The following is a 22,803-nucleotide window of genomic DNA, read 5'->3' as shown; positions in this document are numbered from 1 at the left end:
ATTTTACAAGAGGCAGTTTGATGTTATTTTGTGCGTGTGTGTGTGTGGAGTCCAGCAGCTGACAGCTGGGCACAAACCAGTTCCAACCAGACTTTTGGAGCTTTGAGTAATTTATATATGTGTCTGTGTGCGTGCGTGTGTGTGTGTGTGTGTGTGTGTGTGTGTGTGTGTGCTCAATTGGTGGTAGGTCTTTTGATTGGTTGGTAGATAGAAAGTGTCATTTGAATAGAAGTCAGAAAGAGAGGACTAGGTTTCCTTCCTGCCCCTGCTGAGCATTGACCAATGAAAACTCTCTTTTCCTCTACATGGCTGCTTGACAGCCAACTTCCCCATTTACAAAGTTACAAACTTGTCTTTGTCTTCACGGTAGATGGGGAAAAGATGACTGTGAAATTATTTTGCTGTAACTTCTCTTTTCAAGTTAGCACTCAATAGCAACGCTCCCCTGGAGGGACATCATAATTTCCCTCCTCTGCACACAGTGCAGCACAGTCTAGCAACTGGCAAAAAATGATATTGATCCTTGGTTATAATACACTGTGACATATCTATGAATAACCCCAATCCAACAGCCATTTGATATGCCTTTTATATGAACAATAAAGCATGTTGTATTGGTGTAGATGTCACTGTTTACCGTGGTTACTTTGTTAAACTTTCAAACACATATCACTGCAATTACATTAAGAGGTATTAGAACAAAGTAATTTGTAACTCTGACAGCATTATTTTTTATTTTTTTATTTTTTATATTTTTTTACCAGTTATACGAGGGATGTAAGTCATTCTCCTATTTTCGGTGTGAAATAAGAGAGTCTAGGACTTGTTATTAAATCCAGACTGTGCCTGGGAGAAAAATGAATAAACAATATTTTTTGTTTAATATCCTAGGTTGCTTTGAAACACAAAAAATGTTGGCATAAAGTTAAGGTTTCTCTGTCAAAGAGCTGTATCCTGCATCAAGAAAAAAGGAGACCCAACTAAATGGGAAAGGAGGTCATATTTGCCTTTTTAAGCTCCCCAAACATACTGTGAGAGTACCGATGATAATATGGCCCAGAGTACTTTGTGCATTATTTCTTACTTTTTTCATATTACTGCATTTAACTAATATGTCTATATACTTTCCTTACAGAGTTGGAGAGTATTCTGATTCTGATTTTATCGTAGTACATCAGTTTTAAGATGTTTAGTAGAATTGGCCAACACTACCAGTTCATTTGTTTCCTTTTTGATATCTATTAATTTGCATGCTAAGTTAATGGATATCAAATACACTTTGTTTTAAGAATATTGTAGTATATTTGAATTATTAGCCCTGGTCACTCCTGTAACCATTTGTATCCCAGCAGAATTTTATTATCATGTTCCAGATTCCCGAGAGTCTGGTAAGGTAATTCATTAGTAATGAATTTAGTTTAAAAACTATTGAAATGTGTAATTTTTGAGTTTTGAATTTGAAGACTAAAATGACCCTTTCAAACTATGCATTACCATTTAAGATTTTATATTATTTTACACCTCTTTCTCCTCTCCATCTTCATCTGCCTATTCCACTATTGCTCTTTTCTACCTCATCTCCACCTCACCCTCTTCCTCCTTGCCTGAAGCCTCATGTTTTGAACTAAAATCAGGGCTTTACCACAAAAACATGTATAAAACACTGTTTTCCCCTGATATCATTACAATTACTCTGTGTCAGCAGATATGGGATCCTTTTAAATAAAATGTATTATTATTAATTCATTAATTTATTAAGATGCTGGCTGTCTCCGGCTATTATGGGGATGGATATGCAGAGCAGGTGGCTGCGGCCATTATGGGGTGCAGAGGGTTAATGATTTTCATTGGACTGAACATAGCTTAAACATTTCATTGTAATTTTATGCAGCAAGCCATATTATATCTGACTGCTCATCTCAGGTCTTGGGAGTGCATTACTTTCTAGGCATTAATGGCTTGGCAGTTACACATTTTTCAGGCTCTGTGCTTCAGAAAAATTCACTTTGAAATAAGACATGGAGTTGTGACCAATAGTGTTAAACATTCAAGAAAATTAGATAGATACACATGAAGCTATTCAAAGTCATTGTTTTGATTTTTTGTGGAAAATTCTGTAAAGAAATACAGCAGATGTTTTCACCTTCCTGGGTTTCCATGTATTTAAAAGAGTATATATATCTACAGTCCAGTTCTTCACTTAAAACTCAGATTAAAATTTAAATCTTGGAGCTTGATTTTGAGCTTGATAATGAGCATTAAGGATGCTGATCTCTAAATACTCTCAAGTAGAGACTGAATCAACTTAGCATTGTTTTTATTTATTTGTTTTTGCATTTGTCTGTTTTCTTAATGCTATGATCATGTGCACAGAGACTCAGACAAATATCGGCACAAGCTTATAAACATGTGCAAATGTCATAACAGCAAACTAGAATCGCTATGCAGCATGGAAAGTCCCTGAAATAACTTGAGTCGGTGGAGTGCTGCTTCACCAGTGGACAAAACTCTTAATAAATTGCTAAACAGCACTGATACAGTGTGGCAGCACAAGTGCCCACACATCAACACACATAAACGTAGTGCTACTCAAAGCCACCCAACTCTAATGCTTTGTGTTTTTATCAGAGTCATAAATGACACAAGCAAAAAGGGAACCCCCCCCCCCCCCCAAAAAAAAAAAAAAAAAAAAACCTCAAAAAACTCTGTCCTGATTTGATTTAATGCTTTTTGGAAATAAAGTGCTCTTTTGTGGTCTCACTGCTTTCTATTCTGCCCAATTGAATTCAAGGTACTACTGGCATCAGAGCTGACTGCATTACAAAAATCCAAAACAAATAATCAACGTGATTCAGGCTTTGAATTTTATCCCCATTACACCTGTCAGTGTCTTCACGTCTGTTCATGGAATTATGTGTTCGCACGTGCATGCCCTCACTGAAACCCTTACACACACACACACACACACACACACACACACACACACACACACAGTTGTTGAAATGAAAGGACATGGACAAGATTAATTCACCTGTGTGTGTTTAGCATGTGTATTTGTTTGCATTCCCTTTACCCCATAGTGAGATTGTAATTGTTTTGCCCAATGCCAGACCAACCCAAATCCACACACGCACACGCACACACACACACACACACACACACACACACACACACACACACACACACACACACACCCTTTATCTTTACACAGCTTCGCCTACTGCCCCCTCTGTGGCCACTGCTGTTGTGATTTTGGCTTTCTTCCCTTTTCTTTCTTCTTCTCTCCTCATTTTAATAGCCGTTACATTCAGTGTTGCTTCCAAAATAGAGACAGAGGAGCGACTGGCTGACAAATGAAGGCGAGAAACAGGTGAAATAACAGGTGGAACACGATGTGTGGTGTTTCTTTTAAATTCAATTTTGAAATGATAACAATTCATGCTGAAATTATGCCTCAGTCTTGTTTGAAACTTACGTAATCTCACGCAACTTGTTATATTTGCAGCTGCGTCAAGAAAAACGTCAACCCCTCCTTTTCACTCCTCTATTACAGCTTTTCTCTTCTCTCTGCCAAGTTTTAAACTCTGCCATTTCTGCTACAGGGAAACTATTTCACGCTGATGATTGACACGCAGTTGACAGTTTGTCAGTAGGACCGCTAATTTACCATAGTGGAAGCTAAAACTGCTCTTTCTCCATCACAAGTGGCTGACGTGTGTAAATCATGTGGGTGAAACTGGTTGAGAGATTTGAAAATAGGAGAGTGTAAAGGCGAGGAGGAGAAAAGAGACCTATCAGGGATATTTGGTCTGTTTTTTTTAGGCAATAAGTGGAACCATTACTGGCAGCTCCCCAGGGAATGGTTGCGCACATGCCCACCTACAAACAACAGTGTCAGGGTCACAGAGGTGAATGTGGAGAGAAGTAAGGTATAAGAAGCACTTTAATGAAATGCTCGGAACTGCCAATGCAGTGGCACTGGCCCTAGTCAAGCACTTAAAGAGATAGATAGGGAGAGTGAGATATCCATTCATGAGAGATGAAATCAGAGAGAGATGCACAAAGCAGAAAAAAAAGAACAAGAAAATAAGTTTCACCCCCTGTGGTTTGAAGAAGAAAATTGGGAAAGAGGAAGGTGAATAGGGAATGTGCCCAGAGGAAATGAGCTATTTGACTGTTAAATTGTCTATTCTTCATGCACTTGGAGCCCTCCTGGGTGAAGATGTCAATAATGACTGAAATGTCAGCTCCACATGAAACATAATGTGAATACAAAGCCACTTGTGGCATTTTTTTTTAAAATTCAGCTTTACTCCAAGTGACATAAGTGCTAAAATATCCTTTAACATTAGCTCAGAAACTTGAAGCTGCACTAATATGCACTAGTATCGCGCAAATTCATTAAAGTCCAAAACAAGTCCTCTTTTTTTTAAGTTTGGTATTATCTGCACCATCTTTTTTCTCCTCAATTCTTCTACACGGGTGCAAAAGGCACACAATTTTCTTTGGCTTTATCTTTTCTTTTCTTTTTTCAACTCTTACTGTACATTTTTCATCGTGCTTGCAGTCCTTCATTTCAAGGTCCAAGCCTCCAGTATGCCTCAAGCAGACCTCATGAGGTCCCCTTGAACAAAAACCTTGATATCTTTATCCTTCATTTATCGTTACGTACTGTAATTCTAAGCCTTAGCTTCTGGCATAAATATAAAGCCCTTAAGTCCAAAGGAAATTGTTACATTACTTCTGAGAGTTACAGTGCAAATAGCTCTCATATTAACTTATATATATATTTTCCTTGGGGTGAATCTCATGTATTACATATTAAACTAGTGCTTTATTAGTCATTACCAAGGTAAAGATTTCTGATTTGATGGGTTAGAAAAGGAAAAATAATAGATTACATTTATATTTACTTATCTCACTTTCAGGTCCATCAATGTACTGCATCTTTGATGAAACTGCATACTAAGATGCTGGGTGCTATTCTTTGTCTACATACAAGAATAGGACATTTATTCTTTTGTCTAGTTACACCCTCTTTATTGTTCTTTCATTAATTTCACCATTCTTTCTCTTTAAGGGGACAAGGTGGGACCGAGCAAGTGTTTGAAAATTTCAGACAAAATAGATTGAGCACTAGATAAATCTCTGCAGACAGCTCCCTTCTTTCCCTCCCACAGGCAGGCAGGCCCAGAGCCACACAGGCATAAAGGACAGTGTTTATAGACAGGAGAAAGCACTTAGTTCCTCCTTCACACCTTTTAGCCAGAAGGTCTTGTGAGAGTCAGATAAAGAAAGAGAGACCAGTAGAAGGAGAAAAGAAAGAAAGTCAAGATAGAGGAGAATAACAGGGTTAGAGAGGTTATAGGAGGTAAACTGTGAGAATAAAAGGGGTGCGGTTGCATCTTTCTGGAGATGAGAAAAGAAAAGACAAAGTAAAAGGAGATGAGCAGATGGGTAGAATAGAAGAAGAGAAAATTAAAGGAATGATGTAGGAGAGCAGCACTGACAAGTTAGAGGGGAGAGGTCAGAAAAGACATGACAAAGAAAGAGGAGAGGAAGCAACAAATGAGGGGAGGTAAGGACAGGGTTTAAGTTAACATGTACTGCCAGTTGGCTTTGAAATGTGAATCCATGAGTCTAGCTTCATGAATAATGGGATTGGGGCATCTAATCATCTTAGTGGCTGAAACAGTGAAATAAGAGGTCTTAATGGGTCATGAGAAAGGAGTAAAAAAAGTAAGCTGTAGCAAATGCTCAAAGTTAACATTAAGTACATGATACCCTGGAAGTTAAAGGCAGGTCAGAAGAGGATGGCAAATAAGAGCAGCAAATCTAAAATCAAAGTAAAAGTTGGCAGCTATAAAAAGCTGAGGTTTGGAAGGAGGGCTGGCATTGACAAGCAGGGAGGAAAGTTTAAAGAACAAAGAAAAGTAGAGAAAGATGCCTTAATAGTTGGCTAGTGACACTATTTTCTTGGTAAGATTACTGAGCGGGTGATGTGGGAGCTTTGAGGAAGAGACAAGAGGTGTTTCCACTGGGTGAAAAGTAACAGAAGAAATGGATTTTGGACAAAAGCGTAAACATTTAAAGAGGAGGAAAGAGTGGATGATTGTGGAGAAAAGATTGGCAAAGGAGACTAGAGTGACAGCAGAGAGTTGAGGAAAGGACAAGAGGATACACAGTGTTTGATGTGTATTACCATGGGACCAAAGCGGTTAGAGCTCTCTGATATGTTGTCTGTTGAACACAAATGGCTTTCTGATTTTTTGTGTATGCGCATGTTCTTGGCAGCCATCAAGCTGCGATTTTTATCACAAATTTCCTTTGGGAAATATGTGCCTGGTGTAAACCGTTCTTAAAAGGAAGACTGTCATCTATTTTGTGTGAAATAACCTTGTGTAACCACTAATTCATTCATATTTTATAACTGCCCTGTGGAGACCACAAGCACTTAATGGAAGAGGGTTTTTTTGGACCCACAGAATGCTTTTGTGCTTGTGATGTCAGCCACCTTTGCCAGCTGTCCTCATTTATTTTGTATTTGAGCACCTGCAGCTTTAACATCTTGTTGACATCCCGTGCTTATTACACTCCAAGATTCTGGAAAACAACGTGTTTAAAGTAATTGTCAACATACAGAACTAACTGCAGAGATGACAAGCAAAATTAAATGGGACCATGTTGATCTAAGCGAGCAGCCTTTTACTCATCTTCATTTAGCTCAAAGTGACTAAGATTTCATTGATTGAAGTAAACATGAAACATTTATTTAGACTGTGGAAGTCTAGGATGAGGGCTAACTGGAATTAATCAGGTCTGTGGTTTGATTTGTAAATTGGTGATAGCCTGTGATAGTTTAAAAGCTACCTTGGGCTCATAGCTGGACTGGCCATCGTGCATACCGGGCATTTGCCCGGTGGGCCGATGGTGATTTTTAGTTTTTATGGGCTGATGGGTTTTTTTTTCATTTTTTTCCGCAACGGTATAAACACTGAAAGGTGATGGATTGGCCAGATGCTGGGAGATGTGTAAAAATAACTCAATTGTTTGGTGGTGGCTATTGCGGAGCTTCCACAGATTCAGTAACATTAGTGGTGGATGCCAGCAGATGCAACACGCTGGCAGGTGGATGACAGAAAGGCAGGAGGAGCAGAGACCCGAGGCGGTGAACTGAACTTCAGGTAAGAAGTTATGACCTGCAGTCTGTCTGGGTCAGATATAAACCAAGTTTAGGTGGAGTTTATTTTCGTTATGCTGACTTTTTACAGTCAGTTACAATAACTCGTACTGTGTGCTAGCTAGCATGACGGAGTTTCTATACTGCTGGGCGGGTGCTATGATGTTAATGATGTTGAACCTGTTTTATCTTATTTTATTTATAAGGTTAGTTATTAGAGTTTCCAACCGTCCCGTAAAAAACGGAATGGTGTCGTATTCAGAGAAAATATTGCGCGTTTAGTATTGAGGTGAAAAGGAACACAGTTTGTCCCGGACTTCAGCTACAATGAAAAAGACACAAAGCTGGAGTTATTCCGTGTCTTTGCTGCACAGCTGCCTCTTCTTCTCTCATTCTCCCCCCTCCCTCTCCTGTTTCTACTTCAATCATGAAACTGATCAGTGATCAGCTGATCGGCTTTTCTCTCTTGTTTGTTTATCGCCCACTTTGCGTCAGAAAGAGGAAACCAGCGGATGTCGCGCTAAACAACAGCAGCACTTTTAAGCTTGATCAGCTGTTGTTAGAATTTATTTAATATTAATTTCTAGTATCAGCTGATGTTTGTTGGAGCCACAGCTGTAAAAGCTGCTGGTCATGATATCGGTTTGGATATGTGGTGAGAGGGAAACATGAAGATGAAACCAGGAGATGTCCTTACTGAATCATCTGAGCTGAACAGGTGATGGAGAAACAGGTTTACCTTTTCGGTGACATAAATGAGTTGAAGGGAAGTTATGAAGTGTTTCTGAGAGACAAATAACACCAGGATCCTTTTTAATGTAGCTGACAGCTGGTAACTGTGCAGGGGCGGGTCTAGCAAAGTTTTGCCAGGGGGGCCAGGTAGAGCATTAACAGGGAGAGGGGGGCACAAAGAAATACTTTTCTTTCTTATTCTCATTTAAAATGTCTCGCTTTTAACAAATAATTATCTGAATCTTACAACAAACGTATTCATCTGATGTAAAATGTGTAGAAATCCATTATTGTACATAGTAATTTTTTTAGGGTCCCATCATAATTTCTGCAGCAGTAACTAAGTACTGTACATGATGCCAGTATTTTCCCACATTTTCTAGATTCTGTACCAGTACTGTGTGTAAAATGCCATCAAAAAGTCAATTAAGTTTTATCCTTTCTCACCTGTCTTTCTATCTCCTTTCACTTTTTAAAGGTTGCCATGTTAGAAAAAATATTGTGCCCTGCCATGCTGTTTATTGATATGGCAAATGAATGGTTTATGAAAATATATCTAAATCTGTCATCAGTAATCAGTAATGATCATGTCTCACCTCTAGTCTTCTCTGTCTTAATTTCAGGTTTTCACCATGTGTTGTATATAGTTCAGGAGGTTAACTCGAGGATGGTGTAGGTTTAAGTTTATTGGACTGATACATATATACCAACAAGACAGTGTACATCACTGTGACAACAGCATTTGTTTTCATTCAAAGGCTTTATGGTTTTTCCTTACCTGGTGGGCCGGTCTCTAGTCAAAATGCCCGGGCCAATTTTTTGTCCCAGTCCAGCCCTGCTTGGGCTGCTCCCTTGTCACAAGGGGTCTCCATAGCGAGTAGCTCCACATGTTTGATTTGGCGGTGTTTCACACAGATGCTCTTCCTGACACCACTCCAAAAGGGATTTGTGTCTCTGGCTGGAATTCAATCAGCAACCTTTTCTTGCCACTAGTGATTGCATACTATAAGTAAATAAACAGTCCTCTATAGATGTCTTTAGTTTTTTTTGTCCACTCTCTTAACTGCTCACCGAACTCAACTTGGAGTGTGGCTGGAGTCTGTCCCAGCTGTCACAGGCAGGGTACACTCTGGATGGGTTTCCAGTCCATTATAAAGCTTTAGATTAACCCAACACACACTTCTTTGGACTGTGAAAGGAATCCAGGAAAAAAAAAGAGGGGGGGGGGGGGGGGGGGAGATTAAATGAGCGAGGTCCAAAAACGATGTTTCAACATGGGACATGAGCATGAGCCTCCTGGTTAAAGGTCCTGTGTTTAATCTGCACTGCCACCTTGCCCTTGCCCTTCCAGTGAGGATTTCATTTAAATTTATTCCGCCTCACTAAGAGCACATTGGTAATTTTGAAAACACCCTCTTTGTCATCATGCAAACACACTTACATGTTGTTTCTGGAGTCCTTAACAACTTGTGCATCTGAGGACATATTCCACAGTTATCTAGTTCCCTGTGGTCCACAATCTGCAAAATAGGAAGAATACAAGTTCCCAGATGAGGCATTAAAAAACACTTAAATTGTATAAAAGGAGTGGAAGTTAAGCCTGTGTTCAGCTTGAAAACATGAAGATGACTGCTAATGTGACATATGTCCTGCAGCAGCCAATTGTCACTGCCTAGCATGCAACCTGAGTTCAGGGACTAAATGGGTTGTGACAGCTAAATCCACTGATGTGCAAAGATAGGATTCAGAATTTAATCTAGTAGGACAAAACTTATTGTTGCTGTTGTTTTGTTTTTTTGGCTTGGTTTGTTTTTTTGTCCACACAGAGTAATGGCTAATGATGAAAAAGATGAATAAAACCTAACTGCAGTAATTGCAGTACCTATTCAGCTGGTAGTTTTTCAACAAATTGGTAGCAAAAAACATGATCTGAAACCATAATTTAGCTTTTATTTAACTTTGAGCTTTTATTAAACTAATAAAGGTTAATAAACCTGGTCCTGTAAAATGTGCATTTATCTATTTTTTGCATCTTATTGATCGTTTCATAAGATAATTTCGGTGAAAGAGTAGAGTTTCTTACAGAAAAAACACTAACTCTAACCCTATATAAAAGAGCAATAAAAACCATCAACCAGTAGTTTCAAACTCTGCATAGCTCAGTTGAATAACATCATGTAACAATCACTAAAAACACCAAAATACTTATACCCATAATGAATAAAAATAAAACCATAGCGCTTATTAAGAGTAAATAAGGCTAATACCACTACTTTTATCACTGATATGAATGATGTGCATAGACTGGAAGCACAAGGCTTTTTTTAAAGTATATTTTAAAATGTTCTTTGATCAAGTGGGATTCAAGTGATATGTGTAGGAGTCCAAACTCCCAGTGTCAGGAACCACAGCAAGACATTGTTTTAATATGCCAAAAAAGAGCAGTTTAATAAATAGTCTAATTTCTGATGCCTTTTTAGTAAACTATTCTTGTCCAGCAAACATAATATTTTCCTTGAATGATTGGAGAAATGTGTACACAGAGGGGGTTTCTCAGATAGTGTAATTCACCCTAAAGTTCAGTATACACAATATCTCAGTGACCTTTAGTGCAATCTGGATAATTAATGAGTATTGGTACAAACTACCAACAACGCAACTAATTGTGAGGTCTCAGTATGTCCTGCATTTAACTTCAGAAGTGCCTTAATTTTTTCATATACTCAACAAGGTGCTAGAAACATTCCTCAGAGATTTTGTTGACATGATAGCATCACACAATTGGTGCAGATTTGTCAGCTGCACATCCATAATGTGAATCTCCCTTTCCACCTAATCCCAAAGGTGCTCTTTTGGGTTGGCATTTGGTGACTGTGGAGGCCATTTGAGTACAGTGAACTCATTATTATCAGGAAACCAGTTTAAGATGATTCCAGCTTTGTGCCATCAGAAGATGGGTACACTGTGGTCATAAAAGGATGGACAGGGATAGTAACAATTCTCAGGTAGGATGTGGCATTAAAAGGATGTTCTATTGGTACAAAGTACAAAGTGTGGCACGAATATGTCTCCCACACCATTACACCACCACCATCTGCACCCTGAACTGTTCATAGATGGATGGATCCATGATTTCATGTTTCTGACCCTAGCATTTTTTGCAGAGAATTTTGCATCAGAAATGATGAGGGAACATTTATCCAAGGTCCTATTGTCCAGTTTCCTGTTCTTAGCTGACAGGAGTAGCACCCGGTGTGCCTTTTTGTTGTTAGAGCCCATTTGCTTCAAGGTTTAATGTATTGTACATTTAGAGATGCTCTTCTGTACAGACTGGTTGTAACCAGTAATAAGTTATATGAGTTTCTGTACCTTTCCTATCAGTTCAGAGGACACGAGCCATTCTCCTCTGACCTCTGGCATCAAAAAGTTAGTTTTACTCAAAGTTACTCCTGTTGGAAGAGTAGAGATCAGCAATTTCTGAAATACTCACACTAACCCATCTAAAACAAACAACCATCATGACTTCAAAGGCACTTAAATCATCTTTGTTGACCATTTTGATTCTTCAGCTGGTCATCTTGACCATGCCTACGTGCATAAAATGCATTGCATTGCCACCATGTGATTAGCTGATTACATATTTACATTAACAGCCAGTGGATATGTCATGTTTGACAGCAATACATGTTAAGAACAGCAGAACATTGAACATACTACCCTGTAGAGAGGATCAATGATCCGAACTACTGTAACCAGCTGTCTTTGTTAAATACCTGTGTTTAGTAGAAAGGAGGGGCATGGGACCATAACTGGAGCCTTTATCAATTTTACCCTTGGTCTGTTGTTTGCTGGCAGGGGATGTTGGTATGTAAAGTACATGATGTGTTCAGACATCAGTGCTCAGGAAGCCCGTCACTGTACTCCTCCATGCTGCCGTCATCCAAATGGAACACCATGAGAAGAGAGCACCAGATCTCATCAGTGTTTACCCTTGAATCACTGGAAAGCTGTCCAGGCATGCAGGTGGATTTTCTGTGCTGACAGCAGCACACTCGGTGCCAAGGCAGATGAAACATGTCTGGTGATTACAGAGGGACTGTGGCGGGGGTGGGGGGGTGGGGGGGTGGGGACAAAGGCAAGTGGAGTGTGACAAAGCCAACCTTGGCTCTCAATATTGTCTTGCTGGTCACTAAAGAAAAATGGATGAGCAGTAGATTGAGTGTCCATTATGAAAGGCCACTTACATAACATACAAATCTGTGAATGAAAAGCACTCACACATGCAAAGATGAGGTGTGAAGCCTAGGAGTCCCGTTAGTGCAACCATGCACTCCAAACCAATACTATAGTTTACAAGTAGGGCCAGGAATTGCAGTTTGTTGTACATACACTAAAATATGCAAAAACTATAGTATGACACTCTAAGCAGTGGAATAAAGAATCTGAGATGAGACACAAAGAGAAAGAGAAGCTTGTGCTATAAGTCAAGGTTGACAGACACTGATGTCCTGAATCCCCTTCCCTCTCTGCCTCTCCCTCTCCTTTTACTCATGCGTGCTCTTGCTCAGTTCCTTGCCTCAGCTCTGAGAGATGGTGTGTACAGCATAGCAATGAATTGGTTGCACTCCCCCTGGCCTGGAGAAAGGGCCCCATTAAACTGCATTAAAACACAATAAGGCCTCTGTGTGCACGTGTGTGCGTGTGAGTGCGTGCATGTGCTCGCATGTGTGATTGAAAGCCAATATTTGTCTTCTTTTTGCCCTGCGTTTCATTCTCACTCTCGATTTCTCATCCATTCACTGTCTGGCCTCGTGGCACTCTCCCTTCCCTCATGCCCCTCTCTGTGCCTTAATCTTTCACTGCCATCCCCCCGCCGCCATTCGTCAAATCAATATTAAGTATGTTTTTATTTATGAATAATTTTGTTGCTGGCTGCATCCACACCCCATATGGCCAGTGTTTACGCTATAATCACACTTTGTGTACTGGATATGTGTATGCAGGTACAAGTCTTGGGTTTTCTTTTATATTATGAATTTGTACGCACTTCTCTTTGTGAATGTCTTTGTTAGGTAGCTGCACATGCGTGAACGTGGTCGACTTTAGATCCGCTCCTGTGTATTCAAATGCTAGAGGATTAAGAAGCATGACTTCCAATTTCCAGACACTGCCTCTGTGCCTTTCAACCCCCAGACTTCTAAAACTGGTAAAAAAAAAAAAAAGAGGAAAAAAAAAAGACTTAGAGCAGCTCAGCCCAGCAAACAGCACAACACTACAATCCAGACTGTAAAGTGGAATGCACGTCGCCACAGGAAAGAAGCAAACAAGTGCCCCAAGAGTCGTGGAAAATGTATGAATATAAAAAGCTGATTTCTTCAGATTGTTTCCTTCCCCCTCCTAGACTAATCTGTGTTTTTCCATTGACTGTTTTGTCAGTGCAATGCATAAAGAATATGAACAGTCGCAACAGAATTAGATTTAATCTTCACTATCTTGTCATGTAATTGAATTATGCCCTTTTGTCAGTTTTAATCGGCACTTACAGTGACCGCTATTGATCTTTACTAATTAACAGTACATACAGGAAATCAATAAACCAATAGCCAACAACTTTTATCATCTCAAAGTACAGAATATCTATGAAAGTAACACCAGCATACTATGTGAGAAGAATTTCTTCAATAATTACAGAGCACTGCGCTGATTTTCTTTTTTCATCTTGAGAATGTAAGCCTTGTTAGTCACCTTACCATAAATGTCGTACCCACAGTATCAAAGAGATCTCTCTCCTGTACTTCTTGTATGGGGATCAATGACACTGTCTGATACAGACAATGAAATGCTTTTTTCTTTTTTTTCCAAGCAAGAGAGAACAAAGGCTGCTGTGTGGTAATTCTTTGATCTCCGGAAAGCAATGTGCCAGCTTGCATTGCTCAGAGAAGAGGAGAGGTGAAGACGCCCCCTCAATCCAGCCAGAAGCAGAATAATAGCAAGACAGGACAATACATGTTATAAAACTTATTTTACTTTATGGTTTTTTGCATTCATATTTATTTACATTTTGCATAGCAACTTAACTTCCTTGGAAATAGAGTTGTACTTCCCAGAACTTAAAAAGCACGTACATAATGTGTTCCTAAACCTTCCTTATCCAGTTCTTCTTGACTTGACAACTGAATCTTTATCCATCTAGCTCTATCTATTTATTTATTTTTTTTAGATCCTGCTTATTAAGTATTCCAAACATGGAAAGCGCAAGGATGCTTGTTAGTGCTCTGTCCATACAAATGGAGAAAAATCACTGACTGAACATCTAGTTGAGTTATCCAAGGGCATTTGTGACTCATCTTTTTGTGATGTCTTCGATTCATATTCGAAGCTGAATACACGTATTGCAAGCCTAACTAAATGGAAGGGAATCGAAGGGGAATAGAGACATATGCTGGAAGGCAACCTTTTCTTGCAAGGCAGTCTGTGTTAAGAGACCTGTGTAATACGGAGTGGAAAGTCATGTTCATCGTCTAACCAGTGAGATTTATGTCACTGCAGCAATGACAGAGTTAAGGCTGTTGTTGCATGCCCTAATGGGCACTGCTGTTAAACTGTGTGTCGAGGAAGTCCTTTCATAACATATCAAAAATTTAAACTGAACATTTAAATGGTTTCGAGGCAGGGCCTCTGGTATTTTCATCAAATAGCTTGTGAAGAATAAGTTGCTACAGTTTTTGTTACCATTATTTATTTGTTTATTTTTTCATTTATTTATTGGAACAGACTTGATGCCAGAAATTCCAGACACTTTACAAGTTAGGCCTGAAAAAGCAACAATTAATGACAGACTGACAAATATGTGGATTTTATTTGTTGAGTTCTCAGCAGGGGCGATTCTAGAATTAGAGCTTTGGGGGTGCTGAGCACCCAGAGAGCTGCCCAGCCAGGCAAGATAAATCATCTTAAATTCATCAAGTCTCTCTGTGCCTGGGTCCTCGTCTTAAAACATGACATCACTATTTTGTACATTTTAACACAATTTAATCCCCACATTTGTGAAAGGAAAGCAAAACACTTTTTTGAAAATTCTGTAACAAAACCATCAAATCTGATCAAGGTTATTTAAATGCTGCAAAAGAAGAATGGATTGGAATAAAACAAATACATATCCTAACCTTAATTACTGTGGGAGAATAATGAATGATGCTCATAGTAAAAAGTAAACTGAGTGCATTTTTTGGACAGAGATTCACTTTTAATGTGTATGTATAATATAATACAGATACATAAAAACCACTCCCAAAACAGAATAAATTATTACAAATAAAAATCTTTACTGCAGACACTAATTTTACTAATTTAATAATACTAATTTTGTGTTGTAAGATTTATGGGTTTCATGATTTCATAGTGGTACTTGGGAGAGCTTGACATTTTATCAGGTGGTACACACTGTAAAAAGTTTAAGAAACACTGATAAGTTAAGTGTATGTGTGCTTTTGGAAAACATTTAAAGCTGCAGTACAGAATCTTTGAAACAAGCTTAAAACATTTTTAGAAACATAGCACTCTGCTTCTCTTTACAGCTCCTCACGTACGTACTGCGGCAGTCATACAGACAACTGGACAGTCCAAAAGTTGGCCTGCCTGTTACTGGCTGAGGTTTTAGTAGAGTTGTGGCTGAACCACATAAAAATATATTATTAATTTTAATCTCCCCAATCAATTATAATGTTATGTTGGAATGTTGTTAAAGAGGCTCAAAAATGTTTCAAACCAGCTTGTGTTGCAGATTCTGTATAGCAGCTTTAATATAGGGAGAACACAACTTCCAGATTGTGTGAGTAAAATAAGTTTTTTTCTCAGTTTAACAGTGTCTGTTGTGCCTGTCACTGTTCCCTGTCTGTTTGCTTACCTGGTTCTTCCTGACCTTGTACTTTCTCCTCACATTCCCCTCTTTCCTCTCTCCCTCTTTGGACTGACAATCATACACAAATAGATTGTATTCAATTAGATGATAAATTACATTAATATGAAAAAATACTATTAAGATCACAAACAAAAAGTCCTCTCTCAGTCTACTTTCAACCAAAAGGCAAATAACCAAACCATATGAACATCTAATAAAAGATAAATATTGAAACACTGATCCAACATTATTCTTGATTGACGGATCATTTGATTTTACACTTTTACCTGAATGTGGCTCCTTTTTAAAAAACAAAAAAAACAAAAAAAACCCCCAAAAAATCCCAACTTCCTTATATCCATTATGAACCTGGCTGTCTGTCTGTACAAAAAAAAGGTAAATGGCCATGTGCTTTACACATCCAGTCATCCACCCATTCACACACTCTTGCTGGCAAGCTACATTGTAGCCACAGCCACCCTAGGGTGGCCCCAAAACCAACAAACACACACACACAACAGGAGTTATAAGGTTAACGGGCATTTGGTCAGTTAGCTAGTTAGTATCGATTTAAAACAGGGTAGTAACAACAGTAGGCTACGGAATATTTTAAGTTTTGGGTTTTAAATAGGCTATATAAATTTCAATGGGAGCAACAGGACGGTCAAATGTCGCTGATTTTACTGCAGTGTAGGACGAATTGTAGGATAGCAAACATCACCGGAAAACAAGTTTTTTTTACACCCAGGTTACCTGGTATAATGTTTTTCAGCTAAAAGGAAACATGGTCTGACTCCTACCTAACTATATAAAGAGTAACTGAAGGTTAAATGCAGCTAATATGTCCTGTTTTAAGACAGGCACTTCCACCTCCGCTTTACTGCGTCTCAGCCACCATCGCTCTGGCAGCAACGGCGCTACCCAACCCCCAAAAATGGGCTAAAATCGCCCCTGGTTCTCAGGTCTTTAGATAACCATAAATTGGATGCATACAGGTCCTGGCAAGTGGCACGTGCTATTCTGAGGATGTCTGATGAATATAAAAATAATGAGAACTGTTGATGTGTAGTTTTTAAACATAATTTAAAGCTGGTTCTTTGTATGGTTGGCACAAATGTTTGTGTAACTGCAGCAGAGTATGTGTTTTTTTTATTTTTTATTTATTTATTTTCCAGTCTGAAGCTCCAGTTTGTTGCTGTGCAGTTGTTATATTGACACATTAGATTAAGTTGAAAGGCTGTTTTCAAAGCAAGCTTACTGCACTGAATAACTAAAAGAATATGGGTCACCATTCTGAGCTTTTTTTTTTGCATCTTTCTTTTTTTTTTTACTAAGCAAGCGTCTTCTTCTTCTTGCTGCTCCTTTTAGGGGTCTCCACAGTTAATCTTCTGCCTTCACCCTATCTGTAGCCTTCTCTGTCACACCAAACCTTATGCATGTCCTCCTTCCCTACATCCATGAATCTTCTCTGTGGTCTTCCTCTTTTCCTCCTTCATGGCAGCTCCTTATTTAATGTTGTTTGTAGTTACAGAGGCAAGGCTAAGATTGTTTGGGAGGGATAGTGGATAAATTGCACAGCTGGTATTTCTTTTCCCGCTCAAATATAAATATATTAGTATAAGTTACTTTATTTCCTGCTTTAGTCTCACTACTTCTTGGACTCCCTCGTTAATAATGGTGCTGTAATTATGCGCCTGCTGTGTTTTCTATTGATTTTTAATGCTAGATTTGTTAGCTTTACATCTTTTATATGCAGTTAATAATCTTTTGGGTTGGTCACTTTTTTCTGTCTCTTCTTGCCTCTCTCTATCTCACCTTGCTGCTTTTTGTCTTGGGAGCCAGAACAAGTCAGATGTTGAATTCTAATGAAGACCAATCAGTGTAGCAGTTGGACAAATGTATGATTCACTCATGTATAGGGAGTTGTCAGTGAAGAGGGGAGCTCACAGATACACCAACAGTTTGATTTCTCTCTATATCTCTTGAGTATTCCCATTAATTACAAGGGCTTCTGAGTCTGCTCTCTCCTCAGTATCTATGTGTCAGTCTTCTCTTTGCCTTGTTTATTTTTCACTTCTGTATGTTTTTGGTCCCTTATGACATGCACACAGTTTTACCTATTATCCCCCTTGTCCCTGTGTTTTTGTTTTCAGTCTCTTTTTTTCTTCTCTTTGTTCTTACCACGCAGCCTCCTTCTTTTCCCTTCTAATCATCATCCAAGTTGTCCTCAGTTTCCCTTGCTTTCATTTCCCACTTTTTCTCTCTGTTCTTTCTTTTGCAGACATGATTCATTTTTACTGTATTTGCTTTCTTTCATCTTCTTTTGTCACCCCGCGCCTCCCTCCAACCCTCCCCCATTGTCTCATGAGAGAAGAGGACCTGGGTGTGAGAATTGTTAGAAGTCTTAATAGCAGTCCTCGACCATCCCCCGGGAACGCTGTGTCTGTTTTATTTTTATTTTTTAAAATCGTTTTTACATCATTCCATTTCCTCATCTGTTTCCATCACTCAGTCATTACTGTCTTCTGCCAGCCTGTGATAAATGGTCCTGCAGAGCGCTTCAGGTTATCTGTGTGTGGGTGTGTGTATGCAGGTGTGCATGTGTACATATATGCACGCCAGTGTGTACGAGAGGAAATGCATGGTCACTCAGATCCAATAATAGTTATTAGGTTTGACTTATACGAGGGAAAAACCACAGCTGAACTGCATTTGGATTTTCAGATTAAACGCTGCTACATATCTATAAGAGTGTGTAAAAAGCCTATGGGAGACAAAGCTTAAGAATATTTAGTATTGGCTGTTTAAAGTCAGATTAAAGTCAATATTTACAGACATACAGGGATGCAAGGATAAAATAACAATGTCATATTTAAAAAATAATAACACTTTAATGTGATAAACTTACAGGTCTGTCATCTGGCAGGCAATAAAGAAAGAAAGCAATAATCCATACCACTATTGCTGTTACACAAGGTTCCCTTGTTAATAGGAGGTGTTGTGTGTTTGTGCAAATTGATAAATGGCTTTCTTAATTACAATGCTCTGGGGTTTTTTTCTCAGTGCATTATTTCCATCGTATCCAGGTTTAATAATGAGCAAAATGCCTAGCATTACCATTACAGATGATTATCTCACCAGGGGACACATGAAACTGAGAGAGCAATGCTTCAAAACAAACTTAGCCCATTTTGTATCCCTAATCCAAGATACATAATGCCAGGCCATGTGTCCATAATGCATGCCTTTGTGTCTATATGTGTTATAAGAAAGCTACACTGATGCTGAAAAAATGCTCCATTGCTTCAGTATACATGTGTGTGCAGCCACTGAGAATCAGCTGTCGATTCTGAACACAGTTCAGTAAATTCAGATGCACAGTGAAAATCCAGCATCTGTAGACATCTTTGTGGCAGATGCTGCATAACACAGTGTTGCACTGGTTAACTGAAATCTATTCTGGGGCTATGTTGATTTCATCAGCCACACTGGTTTAGCATGATGGAGACTCACTGTGTGCCACAGTGGGAGTAGAGGCACGGCGGATCCGGCAATGCCAGTCTAGTGAAGTGCATTACCACCTTGGTGCCAAAAATTTTTAAGTCTCACATAATCTGCAGCCCACTTGTTTAAGCCTGGTCAACTGTTTAGTGCACTTATTGGTTTATTTAGTGATTATAACCTTGTATGAAATCACACAGACTCATTCATTCTCTCTTCTTGTGTAAAGAAAAAGTATTCATTTTTTCCAGTTATGAATTTTTATCCGGCTGACTCTCTTTACAGCCAAATGAAAGCAGCAGGTGTCTCTTTCATCTGAAGTCTCATTTTGGAGTGGTGTTTCACACTATCAATGACCAATTGCAGATCCGCTGGTTAAGTACTGCACAACGAGCACCAGACTCTGTCCCTGTCGACTTATTAGGTATTCTAAGCAGTGCTCTGCAGTTTCCTCTGGCCATTCGAAGTTGTGTTGAAGTCAGTTACACCGAGAACAGTTTGTGCAGCTGAAAAATTGTAGATCAACTAAAAAAGATAACTTCCCTATGACAGCCTATTCCTGTCAGTCATGAAGATGTGTGTCTATAATGAGCAGTTACAAAGATTGTTCAGTTGTTAAATTTTGTTGTGCTGCTTCTACAAGTAGTTTATTTGTGGAACATTACTGACACATGCCCCCAATGCTAAATAAAGATTCCGTACTACACTTTTAATCTCGAAATTAAAAAAAGAAAATGAAAGAAAAATAATATGAAAAAATATAGAGCAGTAGTGTGTGTCAAGCGTTTTCAGCTTTACATCACAGAGGCAACAATTCATAGATGTTTGTATGCATGGTTTGCTCTAACCTGTTTTGCTTTAACCTTTAATCCTGTAACACATATCTTGGGACTGACATCTTTAAGTCACACTCATGAATTTAAAAGCTAGTGAGATTATTGAACAAAATTAACAAAAGTAACTGCCTTGTAATCCAAATATAGTGGCCTGTTAGCAGCTAGCAGATTGCAGCTGTATCTTTGCATATTGTACGTGTGAATGTGCTCTTTTCTTCTTGGTTGAATCAATTTAAGGTGCCTTAGAGAGAAACTCTGACACTTGAAAAATATCAGGCTCCACAAACCATACCCTTAAGCCACTATATTATTGTGTCCATGTTCCCAGTTGCCAAGATACCACTTACATGTATTCACGTTGAAGAAGTTGGCTTATGTGTTTAAGAGCCCTTAGGTAGCAACCTGCGTTTATGTGACCATGGATGCATGAAATGTTTAAATGTAAGGTGCCTGTACACTGTAGGAGGCTACAAAAATGAATAAAAGAAACAACAGGGATTTACTGACAGTAGACAGTGCTTTAAGATTTAGAATTTGTCTATATTTGGCCAGCTTGTTTGCTTTTGGTTGACTTTGGCCTGTGTACTCTCCAGCTTGTAATGCACGTTGGATGATTTGTGTGTCACCAACATCTTCTTTTCCCCCTGTGATTAAATAGCTTGACTCTGAAGGCGTAACGGTTAAGCTAGATTTACATTAGAGTAGGGGAGGCTGCTACAAAAGAAGGATCTCCTACTCGATAAATTCTAAACCAAAGCAAAACTGAACTATTCCAGTTTGTGGGTAGATTTAAAGTTAAATATTTCCTCACGTCTGAGATATTTTAATCAGTGCAGTGTAGCTGGCCTAACAGTGATGCTGCTGAGCTTTGCTGAGAAACTATTTTAAATACCCATGCTATCAGCATTAGCAGCATGGATCACTGTGATACAAAGCATGCTTTACTGACATGACAAATGTCACTCATGTCATATAGTACATGTTTCCAGGATGTGTGTTGCCATACTTATAGTCATAAACTGTCTCTCCCTGCTGTCAAATTAAAACTAGTGCATATGTGAATATTGCTGTGTAGGTGCACTGCAGCTGTGCATACTGTACTAGTGATGCTAGCATCAGAAGGTAGATATTACAGTCCGTGGAGATTTATTTAGAAGCAATGTTGTTTGAAATGGATACATCATCCCAGAGGAGTGTGCCTTCAACTGTGATGTCACTCATTAAGGTTATGAGGCTACAATTTTACCTGCACTGTGGTATCATCATCATTTTGTGACATCCCTCTGCAAGTTGGCAGCTTTTCAACAGGGAGAAGATCCAAAAAATGAGACCACTTTCATTTCGAATGACCTCGTACTCAGCACTACACTTACTTGAGTCCTTAGCATCCCCAAAGTTTGAAATTAAGAAGATGAACCGTTGTTGAAACAAAGAGGTAAAAAAAAAAAGAAAAGAAACATCTATTACTGAGATATTAAAAAGGAAGAAACTAAAAAAAGACATTTACTATAAAATGTTAGATGGAACTAAATGTCTGTCATTCAGTCTAAAGGAGCCTAGTTTGTCCTCATCTTAATCAGTATTTGATAGATATCGCCAAAGGATAATGCAAGACAGTAGAATCAGAATGTGACCAAGAAAAAGCGCAAATAACACAGGCTATTAGCTATTTCTTGTGTTATACTGTCAGCTTATTGGAAACAGTAAGTTGAAATTTATGTTGCTGATTATGTCAGAAAATCCAATTTTAGACAGAGGAGGGGAGAGGAAACAGTGGATGATTACAAAGGAGATGTAATGCACAAATAGATAATGGAGAAAAAGGTTGTAAAAAGCAAGAGACAGAGTACACCCAGAATAGTGTAGATGCATTTGGACACTGATGTGTCTGGAACAAAAATAGAAAAAAAAAGAGTTCTGTCCAATAATTTCCCTCAAACTCAAAACAAGTGTAGCTTTAAAGTTGATTATAAGGGATCAAGAGCTGTTATATAGTTGTTACCCTTTTAAAATCGTAGTCACAGATTTACAAAAGTATAAGCAGAAATCCATTATGTAGATATGATAAGTGCTGAGACAGAAATGGATAATGGCACCAAAGTGGGGACAGTAGGGTCAAGGAAAAACCATGCCAAGAATAAAAAGGACATAGATGTTTGGTACTTAGGTGTTTATCATTCTATGCTATGCTGCCCACAGTACAAAGTTAACATGATCTGTCTTGATAATAAGCAGAATTCACTGTTAGGGTTAGGGTTAGGGAACAAGATGTCACGTGTGCATTGTTGCCTGCATCTGTGTGCTTTGTTCGTCTTTAGTTTTGTGCAAGCTTCTTTTAGACCAAACTGCTAATAAAACTATTTTCTTCAGCTACTCTCTCTGCTTCCTGTATATGTTTTCAGCACACAACATGTAACTGTGAAAAGACTAAGTCAACTTTAAGGAACTAAATGAAGTATTCAGTTCCAGCAGGATGCTTAGATGTCATGTCAATGATCTGGATTGGTCAGTTTTGTCAAAGCTCCATGATTAGATGCGCATACAAACAGCTAGATAGACAAGTGGGCAAACAGATAAATGGACAGTGATAAAGGAGAAAAGCTTGGCAGACAAGAGAACACGTTTGCAAACAAGCAAATGCCTGCATCCACTCA

At 38.8% G+C, this 22,803-nt stretch overlaps 1 protein-coding gene across 3 annotated transcripts in view; it reads left to right on the top strand.

The window, feature by feature from the left end:
* grid2 (glutamate receptor, ionotropic, delta 2) overlaps positions 1-22,803 on the top strand; it is a 532,677-nt gene that overhangs the window by 115,467 nt on the left and 394,407 nt on the right. The gene's annotated exons all lie outside the window — the stretch shown is intronic.

This window comes from Neolamprologus multifasciatus, chromosome 12, assembly GCF_963576455.1.
Source record: "Neolamprologus multifasciatus chromosome 12, fNeoMul1.2, whole genome shotgun sequence".
Classification (NCBI taxonomy): domain Eukaryota; kingdom Metazoa; phylum Chordata; class Actinopteri; order Cichliformes; family Cichlidae; genus Neolamprologus; species Neolamprologus multifasciatus.
This window is presented reverse-complemented; position numbering and strand designations above follow the sequence as displayed.